Source organism: Rana temporaria, chromosome 7 (genome assembly GCF_905171775.1).
Source record: "Rana temporaria chromosome 7, aRanTem1.1, whole genome shotgun sequence".
Taxonomy (NCBI): Eukaryota; Metazoa; Chordata; class Amphibia; order Anura; family Ranidae; genus Rana; species Rana temporaria.
Window position 1 is genome coordinate 102,946,882 of NC_053495.1, and position 22,601 is coordinate 102,969,482.

Sequence of the window (22,601 nt, forward strand, 5' to 3'; positions counted from 1 at the left end):
GCCGTTCTGCCTGTCTCTCGAACAATCGATGGGTACCGACGGACATCACGCCCACTGGACCCACTGATTTGCTCCCGCTGGGTCCCCAGCAGTACGTGTGGCTGCCCCAGACCCAGAAGCGCAGAACCACGTATAGCCCTGCTGCAGTAAATGTACCTGGGATGGTCGGCACCTGGTTAAGGAGGATTCCTGAAAGTTCATAATAAACAAGCTGCAAAAAACATAAAAATAGCTGCATAACTTTTGACTATCAACAGGTACTAAACCCCGAAATCAGGTGTTCCATGGCAATTGGACAACCTGAATGTTTGACACAGCCGTATAAATATCAGTGGGCATCTGCCCAAATTGAGGACACCGGGGTCCAGAGCTGGGCGGAATGCCAAGGATCCACATCTCCTATTTGCCTCCTGAATCCTACCATCTTGTAAATTCTTAAAATTGTGGCCAAAGGGTAAATCGGGATTGCAACATTGCATACTTTTTATGTGCCTATAATCTCACCTCCAGAATTTCATCTTGGCCTTGCCAACACAGTAACAGCCACAGTAACACAGTAGAAGATATACTACACCAAAAGTTCTACAATTTGTATAGTGTTTGGGATAAAAAATTTGATCATTGGGTAGTATAATCTTTTTTTGTCCGTACACATACATTTCCAATATTTACAAGGACATTGGATAAAAGTGCCTCTATATTTACAAGGGACTCCCCGTAATTCCCCTTTATGCTCGCTTTATACTGTACGGTCATTTCTTGAGGTGACTCTTTTAAATGTGAATAATACATTTTATTAGCTAGATTCAGGCAGAGTTAGGTCGGCGTATCAGTAGATACGCCGACCTAACTCTGAATCTGCGCCGACCTAGGTTTAAGTGTATTCTCAAACAGAGATACACTTAAACCTATCTAAGATACGACGGCTTGCGCCGTCCTATCTTAGGGTGCAATATTTTGGCTGGACGCTAGGTGGCGCTTCCATTGCGGTCGGCGTAGAATAAGTAAATCACTAGTTACGCCTATTCACGAACGTACGCCCGGCTGACGCAGTACAGATACGCCGTTTCCGTAACGCATTATCAGGCCTAAAGTTATTCCATCAAATAGTTGGAATAGTAATGTTAAAGTATGGCCGCCGTTCCCGCTTCGAAATTCGAAAATGTTACGTTGTTTGCGTAAGTCGTCCGTGAATAGGGATTTACGTTGTTTACGTCCACGTCGAAATCAATAGGCCCGTGCGGCGGACTTAGCCGCAATGCACACTGGGAAATGAAGGGACACGGTGCATGCGCAGTTGCAAAAAAACATCAATCACGTCGGGTCAAAGCATATTAACATAAAACACGCCCCCTCAGCCGAATTTGAATTAGACGCGCTTGCGCCTGCCGCATTTACGCTACGCCGCCGTAAGTTAGGAGGCAAGTACTTTGAGAATACAGTACTTGCCTCTCTGACTTAAGGCGGCGTAGCGTAAATACGCTAAGCTACGCCGCCTTAAAGTTAAGGCAATCTCTCTGAATCTAGCCATATGAGACTAATTTGCCTACAATCGGGTCCATTGTAAGCATATAAGGGGTGTGCAGTGCCTCACTATGATAGATGGGCAAAAGTTCCATAATATATACAAAGTCCTAATATTAAATCTGTGAATTGACTTAAAAGAAATCTTATTTATATATTAGAGTGATTCCAATATGTGTGATATAGCCCACCACCCGCCAGAAAATAATAATCATAATCCAGCATGAAATAAACACACTTCATCAAATGTGTTTGGCAAAAAGCTTGTCACAGCAGTGCACCTCCGCCAATCTAAACACTCACCAGATGGCAATCAATGAAAAGCCTTAAAGCACTGTTATGAATCACTGAAACATCCTGCTCTGGTGTTTTGTTTGAATGATGGTCATTAATGAGATCAAGCTCTGTAAAGCTCATATAGTGTAGTATTTTATTATTAAAATTGAGTACATAACCTGCAGCTTAAAACCAAATAAGGCCAAAACATCTTACATAAAATACCACCGCTCCAGCTCACAGGATGCTGCGGAAATGACACCAGCACGTAGGCCCGGCTGACGCATTTCACACGTGTGCACATTCTCAAGGGATCTGCTTTATTTGATTTTATGCTGCAGCTTATGTATTCAATTTAATTAACCACTTACCCCCCGGACCATATTGCTGCCCAAAGACCAGAGTACTTTTTGCGATTCGGGACTGCGTCGCTTTAACAGACAATTGCGCGGTCGTGCGACGTGGCTCCCAAACAAAATTGGCGTCCTTTTTTTCCCACAAATAGAGCTTTCTTTTGGTGGTATTTGATCACCTCTGCGGTTTTTATTTTTTGCGCTATAAACAAAAATAGAACGACAATTTTGAAAAAAATGAATATTTTTTACTTTTTGCTGTAATAAATATCCCCCAAAAATATATAAAAAAACATTTTTTTTCCTCAGTTTAGGCCGATACGTATTCTTCTACATATTTTTCGTAAAAAAAAATCGCAATAAGCGTTTATTGATTGGTTTGCGCAAAAGTTATAGCGTTTACAAAATAGGGGGTATTTTTATGGCATTTTTATTAATATTTTTTTTACTAGTAATGGCGGCGATCAGCGATTTTTTTTTTGGTATTGCGACATTATGGCGGACACTTCGGACATTTTTGACACATTTTTGGGACCATTGGCATTTTTATAGCGATCAGTGCTATAAAAATGCATTAGATTACTATAAAAATGCCACTGGCAGTGAAGGGGTTAACACTAGGGGGCGGGGAAGGGGTTAAGTATGCCTGGGTGTGTTCTTACTGTGGGGGGGGGGGGTGGCCTCACTAGGGGAAACACTGATCCTCGGTTCATACAGTGTATGAACCGAAGAAAAGCATTTCCCCTGCTGACAGGAACGAGAGCTGTGTGTTTACACACACAGCTCCCGTTCCCCGCTCTGTACCGAGCGATCGCGTGTGCCCGGCGGCGATCGCGCCCGCCGGGCACACGCACGGGAGTCGGGGGCGAGCGGGGGGCGCGTGCGCGCGCCTCCGGCGGCGCGCGTGCGCCCCTAGTGGCGGCTAAAGGGTAGGACGTCATAATACGTGATCTCGCCTAGGAGAGCCACCTTGTGGACGTATTATGACGGTGCGGCGACGGCAAGTAGTTAATAAAACACTACACTATGGGGGTAATTTACTATAGCGCTGCACGCTAATAAGCGCTCAAATTACCGCGATCGTGGCAATTAGCACTCAAATGGAATTCACTGTAGCTCCCAGAAGACAGATAGCACCCAAACCCTTACTCTCGTTAGGACCTGGACAATTGCACATGAAAATGTTTAGAGCATGATATAATTGCCAAAATGGTAATGAAATATGCAGTATATTTTTTTGATAATCTGCGTTTTAAGTGTGTGAAAAGGGGATTACTGAAATATCTTTAAAATTCACTAGTGCTAACATTTTTGATGGGTTTCACATCATGGAACCCCAAGAAATCACATTATAAATCAAGCAAGTGTGGGTTTACACCAAATCTAGAACTGGTGTGTTTTGGCCCAGACATGGATGTCTAATGCCTTGTACACAAGATCGGAATATGCAATGTGTATATTGGATTACAAATAAATATGTTTTTTGTGGGTTTTGGGGGACGTGCATAATTCCTGATCCACACCCCACTAAGACTGTTGTTTTATGATTGCTTCTAAATCTAACATGTTTATAGGGCTGCCACCTTTCCTTCAAGCCAAACCCGAATGCTTTTGTGGCGCACAGCAATTTTTTTTTTTAAGGGGAAGCGCTGAGAACTCTTATGTGAAGGAGAACTCTAATGGAAGGTGGTTTCTGCTCACCAAACCTCCCACAAACATCAGAGCTCCCAGCATTCCTTCTAAAATTAGGATTCCCAAAGCCTCCCTTACATCAGAATCCACAGGGCACCCCTTAAATCTAAGTCCCTCTTACCTTAGTGCACTCACTCATTCGGAGGCAGAAGAGAGAAGAGCGGGAGACTTCAGTCACAGACAATGAATGGTGAGCTCAGTCACCCGAAAATGGAGGCTCAGATATCGACACCTTTCATCCATAATGTATCTGCCGGTTTCTGAGCTTCAAATTTCCAGCCCACAAATCCCTTTGCTGAGGCACAGAACGCCGGAGATTGGAGCGTGGGTGGGCAGACAGATGGGTAGGTTTGGGAGGAGGATGAGCAGATCAAGCCCTTTCTCCTGTGTATGGGGATGGGACCCGTGCGCACCCCTATGCACTCGGCGGTTGTGGTACTTGGTTACTTGGGGAGCCACAGTACATTATGAATATTGTGTCTGGGTTTCAGGCAGTTATTCACTCACTCACTCACTGCTATGTAATGATTGAGATGAACAGGAAGTTTGTGCACTGCCTTTTTGGCTTTTGCCTTAATTTTGTCTGTTTTTGCTTATAATAATTCTGCCATGCAACTTTTTTGGGGTTTGGGGCGAGGACTTCTGATTACAAAAAAGCATGCTCTCCTGTTTAGTGTGATCAGTTTTTAATAGGAATGCAAGGGGACTAGCAGGAACACCAGGGATTTCACACAAAGGAAGCAATACTGTCATGGTCTTACCTCCTTGCAGGCTTCTTATCACTGACATGTGCTGGCAGCCATCTTGCTTCTTGGGGTTCCTTTAACTTACCACACCCTGCTGTAGCATTCCCTTGCTTGGGCATCCTCGTCTACACTCTCCTGTGATTGTGCTGCTTGATCTTGGTTACCAACCCGGCTTCCACGGACTATCCTTCTGGCTCCTGATTCCCGGCTTTGTTCGGACTATCCTTCTGGCTCCCGATCCCCGGCTTCGTTTTACCACCTCTCTCTGACTACGGACTCCGGCTTGGCTGACTCCCATTCCTGGCTATCAACCCTGGCTCCGGTGGAAGGCTCTGCTGACTGTTTGATCATCCGTTTGGACTTTAACCTTGCTGTTTGGTTTTTAATAAAGCCTTCCTATTTCATTTATCCGTTGTTGTACGTCTGATTCATGCTTCCGTGACAAATACAAAGAGAACAAGATACTTTCTCATACAAGTACATGGTACAGCAGGTACATTTTAGGAACATGACGTGTTGGGGTAACAAGTACTTTTTTTTAAGCAAGCTGAAGTTAATAACTAAATGGCTACCATGCACAGCTGCACCAGATTCTGAGTGCTCCAGTATTATTAAATCTCCCACAATATGTTTGAAAGTTAAATGACCCTGCTTCATGAGGAGGCTTAAAAAACCTTAAGAACAAACAAAAATTAAGTAACCGAGTAATCAAGAGTTAGGTTGTAAAAAAGGAGTGTGCATTGGAAGGCTGTAAAGTGTCTCCGAGTGGTGAATGCATAACACTTAAAATGACTGCATATATATTCCCAATTAAGGGATGGGGCATGGGTCTATACGAATGCAATTGGGTATATCTAGAAAATTAATCCTAAATGTGTAATAAGCGATACCATTGATAGCTCTGAGACCACAGAAACTGTACACCGATAACAATTTATATGTAAAAAAATATAATTTTAATAATACACATTATTGAATACATAGAAAAGATTTAAAAGACAGAATCTTATAACAGATTGAATTTCACCATTGGTTGATTTCTAGGATGTTATACACAAAGGGTCCGACATGTTTCGCCCATTCGGGCTTCCTCGGGGACATGTGTGTATATAAAAAACTCAATCTATAAGTGAATGAAAATGTAAATGTGGTGAAACATCTTAATAAATATAAATTTGTATCATACTAATAAAAAAATAGTATGATACAAATTTATATTTATTAACCACTTCCCTACCGCCGCATGTACATATATGTCGGCAGAATGGCACGTACAGGCACATTGGCGTACCTGTACGTCCCTGCCTAGACGTGGATCGGGGGTCCGATCGGGACCCCCCCGCTACACGCGGGGGGAGCGATCCGGGACGACGGTGCAGCTATTTGTTTATAGCCGCTCCGTCGCGATCGCTCCCCGGAGCTGAAGAACGGGGAGAGCCGTATGTAAACACGGCTTCCCCGTGCTTCACTATGGCGCTGCATCGATCAAGTGATCCCCTTTATAGGGGAGACTCGATCGATGACGTCATTCCTACAGCCACACCCCCTACAGTTGTAAACACACACTAAGTGTACACTAAATCCTACAGCGCCACCTGTGGTTAACTCCCAAACTGCAACTGTCATTTTCACAATAAAGAATGCAATTTAAATGCATTTTTTGCTGTGAAAATGACAATGGTCCCAAAAATGTGTCAAAATTGTCCGAAGTGTCCGCCATAATGTCGCAGTCACGAAAAAAATTGCTGATCGCCGCCATTAGTAGTAAAAAAAATAAATTAATAAAAATGCAATAAAACTATCCCCTATTTTGTAAACGCGATAAATTTTGCGCAAACCAATCGATAAACGCTTATTGCGATTTTTTTTACCAAAAATAGGTACAAGAATACGTATCGGCCTAAACTGAGGAAAAAACATTTTTTATATATGTTTTTGGGGGATATTTATTATAGCAAAAAGTAAAAAATATTGCATTTTTTTCAAAATTGTCGCTTTATTTTTGTTTATAGCGCAAAAAATAAAAACCGCAGAGGTGATCAAATACCACCAAAAGAAAGCTCGACGCCAATTTTGTTTGGGAGCCACGTCGCACGACCGCGCAATTGTCTGTTAAAGCGACGCAGTCCCGAACTGTAAAAACACCTTGGGTCTTTAGGCAGCATTTTGGTCCGGTCCTTAAGTGGTTAAGATGTTTCACCACATTTACATTTTCATTCACTTATAGATTGAGTTTTTTATATACACACATGTCCCCGAGGAAGCCCGAATGGGCGAAACATGTCGGACCCTTTGTGTATAACATCCTAGAAATCAACCAATGGTGAAATTCAATCTGTTATAAGATTCTGTCTTTTAAATCTTTTCTATGTATTCAATAATGTGTATTATTAAAATTATATTTTTTTACATATAAATTGTTATCGGTGTACAGTTTCTGTGGTCTCAGAGCTATCAATGGTATCGCTTATTACACATTTAGGATTAATTTTCTAGATATACACAATTGCATTTGTATAGTCCCATGCCCCATCCCTTAATTGGGAATATATATGTATTTTTTTCTCAGGGACGGTAATGCTTTTGGCTACTCAATGAGGTTTATCTGTGCACGCTCTATGTTCATTTTTGTTTCACTTAAAATGACTGCAAACAATTATGTGAAAGATAGAAATACACAATCCCGGGGATAAGTAGTACATAGGATACATTCTATTACAGTAGGGATTTGAAAGAGCTCATTCAAAGGGGCTTGAAAAATATAGGATCCATATATATTTTTTAGTCCAGACACTTATAGAATCACCTATTCATCTAGGCACCTAATCCCAAAAAGATAATATTGAAATTGTGGGGGAATAGGAAACGAGATATATTAATGATGAGAAAGAAAAATGTCTTGTATAAAAAATTACAAAATGATTTTATTTGATACAAAAAACATTTAAAATCTATAGTTCATTCTATATCGTAAATACTAGTGGTCGTCAAATAGAAGGAATGTAGTTTTTTTGAAAGAACAAATAGAAACCGCATTTTCCCAACATGTTTCGCGGGTTCTGCTTCCTCAGGGGAAAATGACATCCATTCTAATGATTACAACTAGATAGAAAACATAGTCAGATTAGCCATATAGAATCATAAACAGACACTACATGGATACAAACATGTATATACAAAATGTTATATATGAGCAAACAATGTATGGCAGGTGGCCCAAGTGCCCCAAATGACAGCAATGCATGCTTACCTACGAATACCTGCAGTATCCGACAATCAACGACCCCCAGAGGCATGGACTGGAGTGTGCAAACCCTCAGATGAAATAAAGGGAGTGTTCCAAGGAAAGTCACAACAGGACGCTCTATATGGTTAATGCAAAAGTGGTGGGTCAGAGGGCCGAAATATGAGATATAAATATATGGACTGAAAGACAAGGGGGAAGGGTCCCTCGTATACATATGTATATTAAAGTATAAATGGTCCGCAGAGGGGGCCACATATAAAATCTTGTAGACAATGTCTCCAAAAGTTACTTACATGAAAAAATAACGAAGTTATAAAAGAGGGGGAGGAGAAAAGCAGTTAATGAGTTCGTCCTAAGCCCTCTTCCTCCTTGGGATGCAGAGAAGAGAATGTAGGTCATTTATGCGTGTACTAGGGAGAAAAAATGTAACAGAAAAAAGAAGGAAAAAGACCAATTTTAATTAAATGCCACTTACCTCCTTAAGGGGCAGATAAAACAATAAGAAAAAAAATTGCTAGATAAATAAATGAAAAATAATAAAGCAGGCTAAAAGCCTGCTATTATATTCCCAATGATAGGGGGGACATAGTATGGGTGAATGGTAAATAAGAGGCAATGTAATTGCATCGCGGAAGACTGATTAGAGGTTAGATCTCCTTAATAGCAATTACATAGGGGAATTCCCTGTAATGGTATGCACTGTGTCTAATCAAGATGTCTTGAATGGGGAAATTAACCAGTGTCCACAGTGTTAGGCCTCGTACACACGATAGGTTAACCAGAGGATAGATAGACCGTTTTCATCGGTCAAAACCGATCGTGTGTGGGCCCCATAGGTTATTTAACCATCGGTTAAAAAAAAGCCAACTTGCTTTAAATTTAACCAATGGATTCTGAACCGATTGGAAAAAAACGATCGTTAGTAGGCACGATCATCGGTTAAAAATCCACGCATGCTCAGAATCAAGTCGACGCATGCTTGGAAGCATTGAACTTCGTTTTTTTCAGCACGTTGTTGTGCCAAGTCAGGATGATCTATAAATCAGCTCTCACGGCACTGTGTGCGCAGAGAGCGGTGGGCTCTTGCTGTGATAGTGGGAGATTTGGTGAGAGAAAGTTTTGCGGTAGTTACACCGCATTGACTTTAAAAATTTTAATTTTTTTCTCCATTTCAGCAAATATTCTTTTGCTTTTTTCTAAGAATTCACCCTTTTCCCATATATATCTCCATCTGATAGTAATTCTAACACAGTGGACACTGGTTAATTTCCCCATTCAAGACATCTTGATTAGACACAGTGCATACCATTACAGGGAATTCCCCTATGTACAGTAATTGCTATTAAGGAGATCTAACCTCTAATCAGTCTTTCGCGGTGCAATTACATTGCCTCTTATTTACCATTCACCCATACTATGTCTCCCCCTATCATTGGGAATATAATAGCAGGCTTTTAGCCTGCTTTATTATTTTTCATTTATTTATCTAGCAAATGTTTTCCTTATTGTTTTATCTGCCCCTTAAGGAGGTAAGCGGCATTTAACCACTTAAGCCCCGGACCAATATGCAGCCTAAAGACCCAAGGTGTTTTTACAGTTCGGGACTGCGTCGCTTTAACAGACAATTGCGCGGTCGTGCGACGTGGCTCCCAAACAAAATTGGCGTCCTTTTTTCCCCACAAATAGAGCTTTCTTTTGGTGGTATTTGATCACATCTGCGGTTTTTAGTTTTTGCGCTATAAACAAAAATAGAGCGACAATTTTGAAAAAAAAGCAATATTTTTTACTTTTTGCTGTAATAAATATCCCCCAAAAACATATATAAAAACATTTTTTTTCCTCAGTTTAGGCCGATACGTATTCTTCTACCTATTTTTAGTAAAAAAAATCGCAATAAGCGTTTATCGATTGGTTTGCGCAAAATTTATAGTGTTTACAAAATAGGGGATAGTTTTATTGCATTTTTATTTTTTATTTTTTTTTTACTACTAATGGCGGCGATCAGCAATTTTTTTCGTGACTGCGACATTATGGCGGACACTTCGGACAATTTTGACACATTTTTGGGACCATTGTCATTTTCACAGCAAAAAATGCATTTAAATTGCATTCTTTATTGTGAAAATGACAGTTGCAGTTTGGGAGTTAACCACAGGTGGCGCTGTAGGAGTTAGGGTGCACCTAGTATGTGTTTACAACTGTTTGGGGGTGTGGCTGTAGGAATGACGTCATCGATCGTGTCTTCCCTATAAAGGGAATGACGCGATCGATGCGCCGCCATAGTGAAGGACGGGGAAGCCGTGTTTACACACGGCTCTCCTCGTTCTTCAGCTCCGGGGAGCGATCGCGACGGAGCGGCTATAAACAAATAGCCGCGCCGTGGTCCCGGATCGCTCCCCGAGCGGACCCGACCTCCGCATGTAGCGGGGGGGGTCCCGATCGGACCCCCCACCCGCTAATAGGCGAGGACGTACCTATACGCCCATGTGCCTGTACGTGCCATATTGTGGACGTATATGTACATGGGGTGGTCCTTAAGTGGTTAATTAAAATTGGTATTGTTTCTTCTTTTTTCTGTTACATTTTTTCTCCCCAGTACACGCATAAACGACCTACATTCTCTTCTCTGCATCCCAAGGAGGAAGAGGGCTTAGGACGAATGCATTAACTGCTTTTCTCCTCCCCCTCTTTTATAACTTCGATATTTTTTCATGTAAGTAACTTTTGGAGACATTGGCCCGGATTCACAAAGCACTTACGCCGACGTATCTCGAGATACGCCGTGCAAGTGTAACGTGCCGGCGCCGTCGTATCTGTGCACCGTGCCCACAATCTGAGATACGTCTAAAAATAGGCTTCCTACGACCGACGTAACTTGCCTACGCCGTCGTATCGTGGGCGCATATTTACGCATTTTCCGCTCCCATTGATTTTCTATGCACATATGCAAATGAGGGAGATACGCCAATTCACGAATGTAGTTGCGCCCGGCGCATAATATACGTGGTTTGCGTAAGTCGTACGTCCGACGTAAAGTTATTCACCATATAGGAGGCGCAACTCATGCAAAGGTATGGACCAGGGAACACAAGCCGTTGTATCTTTTGTCGTTTACGTTGTACGTGAATATGACTAGGCGTCGGTTACGTTCACGTCGTGGCAGTGATTCAATGTATCTTAGGCAGTTGTTTCGACGTGATTCTGAGCATGCGCACTGGGAATGCGGCCACGGGACGGCGCATGCGCCGTTCATTTTAAGTACTTCTATGGCGCTTGGCCCATCATTTGCATGGGGTCACGCCTCATTAGCATGGCTCACGCCCACTTCCACCTACGCTGGCTTACGCCGAGGAAACCCAGCGTATCTTTAAGGCCGGGTACTAACGAGCAAACATGTACGATGAAACCGGTCCGTCGGACCGTTTTCACCGTACATGTCTGCCAGAGGGCTTCTGTACGATGGCTGTACTAACCATCGTACAGAAGTCCGCGCGTAAACAATACGCGGGGCGTGTCCGTGTCGTCGCCGCGACGATGACGCGGCGATGACGCGGCGACGTGGGCGGGCCTGCCATTTAAAGGCTTCCACGCATGCGTTGAAGTCATTCGACGCATGCGAGGGACGGCGGGCGCTCGGACATGTACGGTAGGTCTGTACTGACGACCGTACATGTCCGAGCGGGCAGGATTCCAGCGGACGGTTTTAAAACAAGTCCAGGAATATTTGTGTGCTGGGAAAAGGCCCGGCGGGCAAATGTTTGCTGGAATTCAGCCCGCTCGTGCCTACACACGACCGAACATGTATGCTGAAACTGGTCCACGGACCAGTTTCAGCATACATGTTTGGTCGTGTGTACGGGGCCTAAGAGCGAGTGGGAGCAAGTGCTTTGTGAATTCAGTGCTTGCCTCTGTGCGCTGCGCCGGTGTAGCGTAAAAGAGATACGCTACCGCGGCATAAATATGCGCCGATGTATGTGAATCCGGGCCATTGTCTACAAGACTTTATATGTGGCCCCCTCTGTGGACCATTTATACTTTAATATACATATGTATATGAGGGACCCTTCCCCCTTGTCTTTCAGTCCATACATTTATATCTCATATTTCGGTCCTCTGACCCACCACGTTTGCATTAACCATATAGAGCATCCTGTTGTGACTTTCCTTGGAACACTCCCTTTATTTTATCTGAGGGTTTGCACACTCCAGTCCACGCCTCTGGGGGTCGTTGATTGTCGGATACTGCAGGAATTCGTAGGTAAGCATGCATTGCTGTCTTTTAGGGCACTCGGGCCACCTGCCATACATTGTTTGCTCATATATAACATTTTGTATATACATTTTTGTATCCATGTAGTATCTGTTTATGATTCTATATGGCTAATCTGACTATGTTTTCTATCTACTTGTAATCATTAGAATGGATGTCATTTTCCCCTGAGGAAGCGGAACCCGCAAAACATGTCGGGAAAATGCGATTTCTGTTCTTTCAAAAAAACTACAATCCTGCTATTTGACGACCACTAGTATTTACAATATCGAATGAACTATAGATTTTAAATGTTTTTTGTATCAAATAAAATAATTTTGTAATTTTTTATACAAGACATTTTTTTTTCTCTTCATTACCGCTTGATTCGTTGCACCGTAATATATCCCGTTTCCTATTCCTCCACAATTTCAATAGGATCCATATATAGTACGTGAAACAACAGAGGAAAAAATGTTTCGTTTGAGACGGGTTAGGCATAAAATGCCACACAAATTTCACAGGTTTAGTGCTAGGAGATCAACTGTGGGAATGCACAGTGGAGAAAATGCACAGATGCCAACATCACAATTTGACCTAATCGAATGGTGTATTACTGTAAATTAGATCCATATCTTTCAGTTTATATACAACACCAGCGTTGTAATAGCATTACAAACAATAGTTAGTCCTTTTATGTTGAGATCATTGTTAGGACTAAATATCCCAAGGTACCTTGCTGTCTGCAAGCAGTGATTCCTGTACTGACTCCACCTTCCGAAACTCCACCTCTCAGCACCTCTGTAGTTATAAGAGCAGTCATTGTGAAATGTATGACAAAGCAATGCCTACTCACATGATTTTACATTTAATACTATGCATAAAATGTTCCTGTTAATAAAAACAAAATTGATTTGGTTTCAAAAGAACGGCAGTCCCTCCAAATGGGGAACAGTTTGGAGCTATGGCTGTAACCATTTCATAGTCTATGCAAAATCTTAAAAAAAAATGGCTTTAGATAGGCTTTAAACATCCCTTTTATTAAATGAATGACATTTTTTTTTTTTTACAAATCCCCCAAAAAAACATAATTTTACACACATTTATTTAAAATCTTTGAGTATTAATTCCAGAAAAATAAAAGGTCCTGCTAGTCTTACCCCTCCACACTCAATGCAGTACCTCTCCACATTCCAAAGCTTTAAAATATTATGGACATAGAAAATTATATTCATAAGATCAGCAATAGAGAACAAATAAATACAAAAATAAACAGAAAGTAAATTTTTAATACAATATATCCTGCAAGTAAACTCATTCTGCTGCAGCGTGTTATATTACAAAATGATTTAGATGACTGCAATGGCATCACATAGATTATTTAATGAGCAGAGCAGTTGTTTATGTTTACCTTGGGGTACTTTGTAGGCAGTTTGTAATCTAGAGTACTATTTCTGTATACAACAATAAAGGTATTGATTGTACAGCTAGAGGTAGATTTATTATAGAAAAGTGAGAAAGCACAAATTCATGAAATACTTAAATGAGTTCCGAAGCATTTAAAAACATGCATTTTGTTTTTTTGGGTGTTTATGACTGTACAATTTGGAATTCCATCATGAAGTGTTTATTGCAATGCTTTTACTTATAACAATTAGAAATCACTGTTTTCTTTTTGACATAGAGAGAAAAATTACAACATGACAATATTCTGAGCTTTAAAAAAAAAAAAACAGTCAGAGTTTTTTCAAAGCTTCGGAAACCCAGTATTCAGTCAATGTATTTTATTTTATATGTAAGAAGTGCTGATGGTATTATAATATCATTTTACACTGTATAATACACACAAATACATAAAAATGGTGCTGCATCAGATAAAGTTTTAGACCTCAGTAGTATTGCTTTACAAGTTTGACTATTGAGAATGTTGCTAAGCTGCAAGACAGATTATGCTATCTGCTGTTAATGCAGGCCTCATGATATCATCCAAATTTGTTTTGAAATTAAAATTTTATTTTTCAGGTTTCTGCAACTACTTAAAATATACTCAATTAAAAAATACTACCCTTAGTGAAAAACATACATCAGTGCCATCACACCACAATAATAAATGAAAATCATAAAAGTTCTACCCTTCAGAATTATACAATACTGGCCCTTTTTAAGACGTGACTCAACAGTATGAAATGTGCTCTTCAGTACTCAATCTTGATATGCTGTTTCACATGGATCCCACATGGAAAATATTGACACACCACCATTCCACGTTCCTTTCCCATTTTATAAATAAGACAGACTCTCACCCTTAAAGCAGAGTTCCACCCAAAAGTGGAAGCTCTGCTGATCTGCTTCCTGTTTTTTTTGTACAGGTATCTACCGTATCCCCACTTCTGGGAGGCTGCGCCCTGGCGCAGTCCCTCAGAAGTTCGGCCCACCTCCTCCTTCCTACACCACCGGGGGGGCCAGTTAGAAAGCACAATAGGGAGTCGGTTTCCATTACCACGAATGGTGAAGGCAGGACCTGAGAGCCAATACGAAAATCGGCTGGGGTGTCGACATTGTGGGCTTTCTGAACAGGTAAGTGTCCTTATATTAAAAGTCAGCAGCTTCAGTATTTGGTGCTGCTGACTTTTCCATTTTTTCCCCCAGGCTGGAACACCGCATTAACGTGGGATCTGGTTATCATAGGTTTATGCTGAGCCTTTCCACTTTATGGGGATATATATAATATCACTACCCCATGTTTTCCACTTCACAGTAGGTCCTATTATCACCCTTTCCCTTTAAAAGACAGCTGCAACAACACCACACATTCTCCTCCACTTTGCAGGTGAGTGCATACGGTATATGATAGAAACTTCAAAAGGATGGACAGCCGCACTCCAAAAAAAAACTCTTGAGTTGTCTTTATTTGTAAAATCAATAGAAAATGCACCACAGAAAAGCAGCAAAAAATGGGAAAAGAATAGCCTATGAGTTTCACACTGTCTCAGTGCTTATTCACCATGAATAAGCACTGAGACAGTGTGTAAAGGATAGGCTATTCTTTTCCCATTTTTTGCTGCTTTTCTGTGGTGCATTTTCTATTGATTTTACAAATAAAGACAACTCAAGAGTTTTTTTTGGAGTGCGGCTGTCCATCCTTTTGAAGTTTCTATCATATACCGTATGCACTCACCGGCACCCTCGGTTTCCTGAGAGGTTTTTGATTGCTCAGTAGACCCACCTGGAGCGGTGACTCCCTTTCCCTGCATACGGTATATATTCTCCAAAAATACAGTTAAACTAATAGTGCTCTCTCTTTAAAATGTTTATTTCAAGTTAAAATTTAAAGTTTTAAGTTTGCCTCTGCCTCTCTGTGCTGCCAGCAGTGTTCACAGTACTGATGATGTGATGACATTGTGTCTTGTCGTGTCTTGTCATGTGTACCTTTTAATGTAAGTGTATCTTTTATATATTTATTTTAAATAAACCTTTTAAATGGAGAGCACTATTAGTTTTCATTTAATATTTGGAGAATAGATCTGTGCCCACCTGCAGAGTGGAGTGGAAGGCGTTTTTGCAGCCATCTTTTAATTGGAAGGAGGCACAAATACTGTACTGTAGCACCTACTGTGCAGTGTGGGAGATGAGGTGGTGCTATTACATATATCCCCTTAGACCCCTTTCACACTGGAGCGCTATTGCGCTACAAATCCTGCCTGCAAACCGACCCTAAATAGCCGCTGCTGTGTCTCCAGTGTGAAAGCCCCGAGGGCTTTGAAACTGGAGCGGTGCGCTAGCAGGACGGTAAAAAAAGTGGTTCCTGCCCATTGGCTCCTGCCCATTTAAATCACTACCGCCGGCAATGCGCCCCTGCAGAGGCGCATTGCAGTGGTTTTTAACTCTTTCTCGGCTGCTAGCGGGGGTAAAACCGCCCTGCTAGTAGCCAATAGCGTCGCGAAATTGGCGGTAAAGTGCCGCTAAAAATAGCGGCGCTTTACCACCGCCACCCCCGCCCCAGTGTGAAAGGGGCCTTAAAGGGGAAAGGCACAGTATGGACCTATGATAACCAGGTCCCACCATTTAAAGTGGGAGTTCATCTTATTTATACATAAATAGGGAAAGGAACATGGAATGGTGGTGTGTGTTAATATTTTCGTGCAGGTTTCATGTAGAACAGCATATGAAGATTGAGCACTAAAGAGCACATTGCATACTTTTGGGTCACATTTTAAAAAGGGACAGCACTATATTATTCTTAAGGGTAGGTACTTTTATGATTTTCATATATGATTGTGGTGTGATGGCACTGATGTATGCTTTTGAAGGTGGATATTTGTTTATTAAGTATATATATTCCTTTTTTAACACTAGTGAGTGCTGCAATTATTTTTTGTTTGGTTGATCTATTTTTGTTAGAATAGCTCACACTTATTGAGTTTATATAACACAGGAGGATATTTTTTTATACAGCCCTTTAGATAATTTTCCACAATTTCTGTTCATCGCCTGTGCCTGTGTATTATAGGCCTGTCCACTGCACAACAACAATGTCATCAGACTTGTGGCCACCAAGACCACCCATGGTTGCTACTACGAATTGTATCCAGGTATTGCATTGGTGCAATTTCGAATGCTTTAGCCAAAATATACAATTTAACAAAGCACCTAGATCTATCACATGCTCTGTCTTAAAAAGACTCATATATATATATATGTATATATATATATATATATATATATATATATATATATATATATATATATATATATATATATATATAGTGTTATATAGTGTTATATTACATGCAGAGCCTCTTACCTTTATTCTATGCAGTGCCTAATTTCTCTCAATTACATGCAATATCTCATACCTCCCTATTACATGGATTGCCGCAAGCATCTATATTATACCCAATGCCTCTTACCTCTCTGCTAGCATATATCTCCCTGTTACACACTTTTCCTTGTACAGTAAAATATTGGTTTGAGAGCGTTTTGAAAGACAAGCAACATGTTTAAATACATTTTGACTTGATATACAAGCGATCATGTCACAACTGAGTATAAAAGAGAAGAGAGGCCCCTCTATATGTAGCAATATGTTTACATTTAATGAAGGTACAACATTTAGCAACTCCCATGGTTGATGATTAAATCAGGTACATCTAAATATGCAGGCATCCGGTGTAAAGCTGTCCACATAGACCATCCTCCACACCACCATCCCTTCCAAGCTGCACTCCACAAGAGGTTCAAGCTACACATTCAGATCGCTCTACTGCAGGGTAGTCTTCCCGGTCACGATTGCAGACTGACAGCAGTGAGAGCCGGCGGTGCCGGGGATGGTGTATGTGTACAGTTTTTCCCCGGAAAGCCTGCATACTTAGATGTGCCTCTCCAAATCATCAACCATGTGAGTTGCTAAATGCCGTACCTTCATTAAATGTAACCATATTTCTACACTTAGAGGCGCCTCTCTTCTCTTTTATACTCTGTAGCTCCTGATGGATTTTGCTCCTAATCCCCTTGTGGAGGCTTCCATTTGTGGATGGACATTTTATGGTTACACAACCTCACATTGTTATAATCTTTTTATATGGACTATAAACTGCAAGACCTATGAATTAAATGGTTGTGGAACGAATCACCTGAGTTTCCATTATTTCGTATGGGGAAATTCACTTTGATATACAAGTGCTTTGGATTACAAGCATGTTTCCAGAATGAATTATGCTTGTAATCCAAGGTTTTACTGTAACTACACACAGTATTTCCTACCTACAAATAGAGCTTTTTAAATTCATATTATACACAGTGCCTCATATGTCTTTTACACATTGGGCCTGATTTACTATGCTCTGTGCGCTGCGCTGGTTCATGCGTTAATTAGTACTCCGGGTGGAGGCTTAATTGGGCGCATGAACCAGCGCAGCAGCCGGCGCATTGAAACTAATATGAAAAGCCGCGCTGAACTCCCTATAGAAGTCTATGGGAGAAATCAAAAGTGTTCATTTTAAAGGCTAATCTGCAAGTTTTGTCCTAAAAAGTGTTTGGGGACCTCAGTCCTGCCCCAGGGAACATGTATCAATGCTTTTTTTATTTTTTAAAACGGCCGTTTTTTCGGGAGCAGTGAAATTAATAATTCTTAAAGTGAAACAATAAAAGTGAAATATTCCTTTAAATTTCGTACCTAGGGGGGGTGTAATGTCAGCATGTGAAATAGCGCATTTTTCCCGCACTTAGAACTCCCCCTGCACAAAGTGACATTCAGAAGGAAAAAAGTCATTTAAAAATTCACTCGCGGCTATAATGAATTGTCGGCTCTGACAATTCTAAAGGGATTCATTCATAAAACAAACAAGAAAATGTGTAGGGGTTCCCCCAAATTAAATTACCAGGCCCTTCAGGTCTGGAATGGATATTAAGGGGAACCCCGCCGTAAAAACCAAAAAAAAAAAAGACGTGCGGTTCCCGGCAAATATCCATTCCAGGCCCTTCAGGTCTGGTGTGGATTTTAAGGGGAACTCCACCCCAAATTGAAAAAAAAAATGGCGTGGAGTCCCCCTAAAAATCCACACCAGACCCTTATCCGAGCACGTTGACCTGGCCGGCCGCAGAAAAGAGGGGGGGACAGAGTGCGGCCCCCCCCCTCTCCTGAACCGCACCAGGCCACATGCCCTCAACATGGGGAGGATGTCCCCATGTTGATGGGGACAAGGGTCTCATCCCCACAACCCTTGCCCGGTGGTTGTGGGGGTATGCGGGCGGGAGGCTTATCAGAATCTGGAAGACCCCTTTAACAAAGGGGACCCCCAGATCCTGGCCCCCCCCCTATGTGAAATGGTAATGGGGTACATTGTACCTCTACCATTTCACCCCCAAAAAAATGTCAAAGTGTTAAAAATGACAGTAGCCGGTTTTTGACAAATCTTTTAATAAAATCTTCTTTTCTTCTTTCCTTCGGGTTTCTTCCGCTGCTTCTATCTTCTCGTCCACATCTTGCCCGACGTCTTCTTCTATCTTCTCCGTCCGTCCTTCAGCCTTCTGGTCCCGCATCTTGTGTCTTCTCCGGTCTTCTTCTCGGTCCGCCAGCCTTCTCGTCCCCGGACTCAGCGTTTGAATTTGAATTGGGCCGTCGTGTTCCCGCTCCTGGGACCCGCCCCCCTCTGACGCCACAAGTAAACTCCTTAGAAGGTCATGTGCGTCAGAGGGGGGCGGGGTCACAGAGCGTCACACAGCGGGGGAATTCAATTTCAATCGCGCCGCCCGGAGAAGAAGTTCCCGCCGTGTCACACTCATGTGACCCCGCCCCCCTCTGACGCACATGACCTTCTAAGGAGTTTACTTGTGGCGTCAGAGGGGGGCGGGTCCCAGGAGCGGGAACACGACGGCCCAATTCAAATTCAAACGCTGAGTCCGGGGACGAGAAGGCTGGCGGACCGAGAAGAAGACCGGAGAAGACACAAGATGCGGGACCAGAAGGCTGAAGGACGGACGGAGAAGATAGAAGAAGACGTCGGGCAAGATGTGGACGAGAAGATAGAAGCAGCGGAAGAAACCCGAAGGAAAGAAGAAAAGAAGATTTTATTAAAAGATTTGTCAAAAACCGGCTACTGTCATTTTTAACACTTTGACATTTTTTTTGGGGTGAAATGGTAGAGGTACAATGTACCCCATTACCATTTCACATAGGGGGGGGGCCAGGATCTGGGGGTCCCCTTTGTTAAAGGGGTCTTCCAGATTCTGATAAGCCTCCCGCCCGCATACCCCCACAACCACCGGGCAAGGGTTGTGGGGATGAGACCCTTGTCCCCATCAACATGGGGACATCCTCCCCATGTTGAGGGCATGTGGCCTGGTGCGGTTCAGGAGAGAGGGGGGGCCGCACTCTGTCCCCCCCTCTTTTCTGCGGCCGGCCAGGTCAACGTGCTCGGATAAGGGTCTGGTGTGGATTTTTAGGGGGACTCCACGCCATTTTTTTTCAATTTGGGGTGGAGTTCCCCTTAAAATCCACACCAGACCTGAAGGGTCTGGTATGGATATTTGGGGGGACCCCACGCCATTTTTTGGGTTTTTTTTTACGGCGGGGTTCCCCTTAATATCCATTCCAGACCTGAAGGGCCTGGTAATTTAATTTGGAGGGACCCCCTTTTTTTTTTTTTTTTTTTTTTTTTTAATGAGCAATGACTCTATTCTTTATAGCCATGAGTACTTTAACCACTTGCCCACCGGGTTAATTCTGGCACTTCTCTCCTTCATGTGAAAATCAAAATTTTTTTGCTAGAAAATTAATCAGAACCCCCAAACATTATATATTTTTTTTTAGCAGACATCCTAGGGAATAAAATGGCAGTCATTGCAATACTTTTTGTCACACCGTATTTGCGCAGCGGTCTTACAAGCGCACTTTTTTTGGAGACAAATCACTTTTTTGAATTAAAAAATAAGACAACAATACATTTTGCCCAATTTTTTTATATATTGTGAAAGATAATGTTACGCCGAGTAAAATGATACCCAACATGTCACGCTTAAAAATTGCGCCCGCTCGTGGCATGGCGTCAAACTTTTACCCTTTAAAAATCTCGATAGGCGACGTGTAAAAAATTCTACAGGTTGCATTTTTTGAGTTGCAGAGTAGGTCTAGGGCTAGAATTATTGCTCTCACTCTAACGATCGCGGCGATACCTCACTTGTGTGGTTTGAATACCGTTTTCATATGCGGGCGCTACTCGCGTATGCGTTTGCTTCTGTGCGCGAGCTCGTCGGGACGGGGCGCTTTAAAAATTTTTTAATGGGTTTTCTTATTTATTTTTATTTAGTTTTATAATTTTTTACACTGAAATAAAAAAATAAAAAAAAAATGATCAGTTTTCTTCCTATTACAAGGAATGTAAACATCCCTTGTAATAGGACTAGTGTGTGACAGGTCCTCTTTATGGAGAGAGGCGGGGTCAATAAGGCTGGAAAGCATGGTATTGAAAAAAAAAATAAAAGTTCTCATGCTTTCAGCTGCAATCATGTTCGTTCACCACAGTGGTGTAGTGTATAGCACTTTGACCTAGCAGCAAAAGAGTCGTTGGTTCGAATCCCGCCCGTGACAGCATCTGCATGGAGTTTGCATGTTCTCCCTGTGCCTGCGTGGGTTTCCTCCCACAATATAAAAACACGCTGTAAATCGGTTCCGGTCTAAATAAGCCCTAATATGCAGTAGTATATTTAGGTTTGGTTCTGCCCTAGGCCTGACTACATATCTGCACCTCCTAATAGAAAAATGACCCACCCCTTCCTGTCAAGGTCACACCCTGTTTTTGTATAACCCCGCCCAGTAATTTTCAGGGGACCCACACACTAGTTCTGGGGGGGCACTGGATTCCCTTAACCACTTCCATACCAGGCACTTACGCACCTTCCCGCCAAGCCAATTTTCAGCTTTCAACACTGTCGCACTTTGAATGGCAATTGCGCGGTCATACAACACTGTACCCAAACAAAATTGGCGTCCTTTTTTCCCCACAAATAGAGCTTTCTTTTGTTGTTATTTGATCACCTCTGCGTTTTTTTTTTTTGCGCAACAACTAAAAAAAGACTGCAAATTTTGAAACAAAAAAAAGTTTTTATTTTTTTAGGTTAATTTTTTTGTAAATAAGTTTTTCTCTTTCAATTACGGGCACTGATATGGCGGCACTGATGGGCACCGATGAGATGGCACTGATGGACATCGATGAGGTAGTACTGACGGCACAGATGAGGTGGCATTGATTGGCGGCGCTGCTATGCGGCACTGATGGGCACTCATAGGCGGCACTGATGGGCACTGATGGGCGGCACAGATGGGCGGCACTTATGGGTGGCACTGATGGATACTTATGGGTGGCACAGGTGGGCACTGATAGGTGGGCACTGTGCATGGATGGGCACTGTGGGGTGGCACTGATGGACACTGTGGGGTGGCACTGATTTTCCCAGTCAGTGCCCATTTGTGGGCACTGATTGGCATCTTTTTTCTTATTTTTTATTGCTTTTTGTTTTTTTGTTCTATATTTTTTTTGTTTTTGCACACCCTGGTGGTCCAGGGTGGGCATCCCTGGTGGTCCAGTGTGGTGATCCGAGGGGGGGCTGCGCTGATAAACAATCAGCGCGAACGCCCCCTGTCAGGAGAGCCGCCGATCGGCTCTCCTATACTCGCGTCTGTCAGACGCGAGTGAGGAAGAGCCATCGATGGCTCTTCCTGTTTACATCGTGATCAGCCGTGATTGGACACGGCTGATCACGTGGTAAAGAGTCTCCGTCTCCGTGAGAGACTCTTTACTGAGATCAGACTGACACCCCGCATCACCGATCGCCGCACTGCGTGCCCCCACAGGCGCGTGCGGCATGAAATCCTGCAGGACGTCCTGTCAGGATTGTGTAACCACTTCCCGGACGTAAATCGGCCATAGGCTGGGCGGGAAGTGGTTAATTTGCATAGTTTTTCTCTCACTTCCTGTTTGGCTATGGGGCAGGAAGTGAAGGCAAATCTCCCCAAT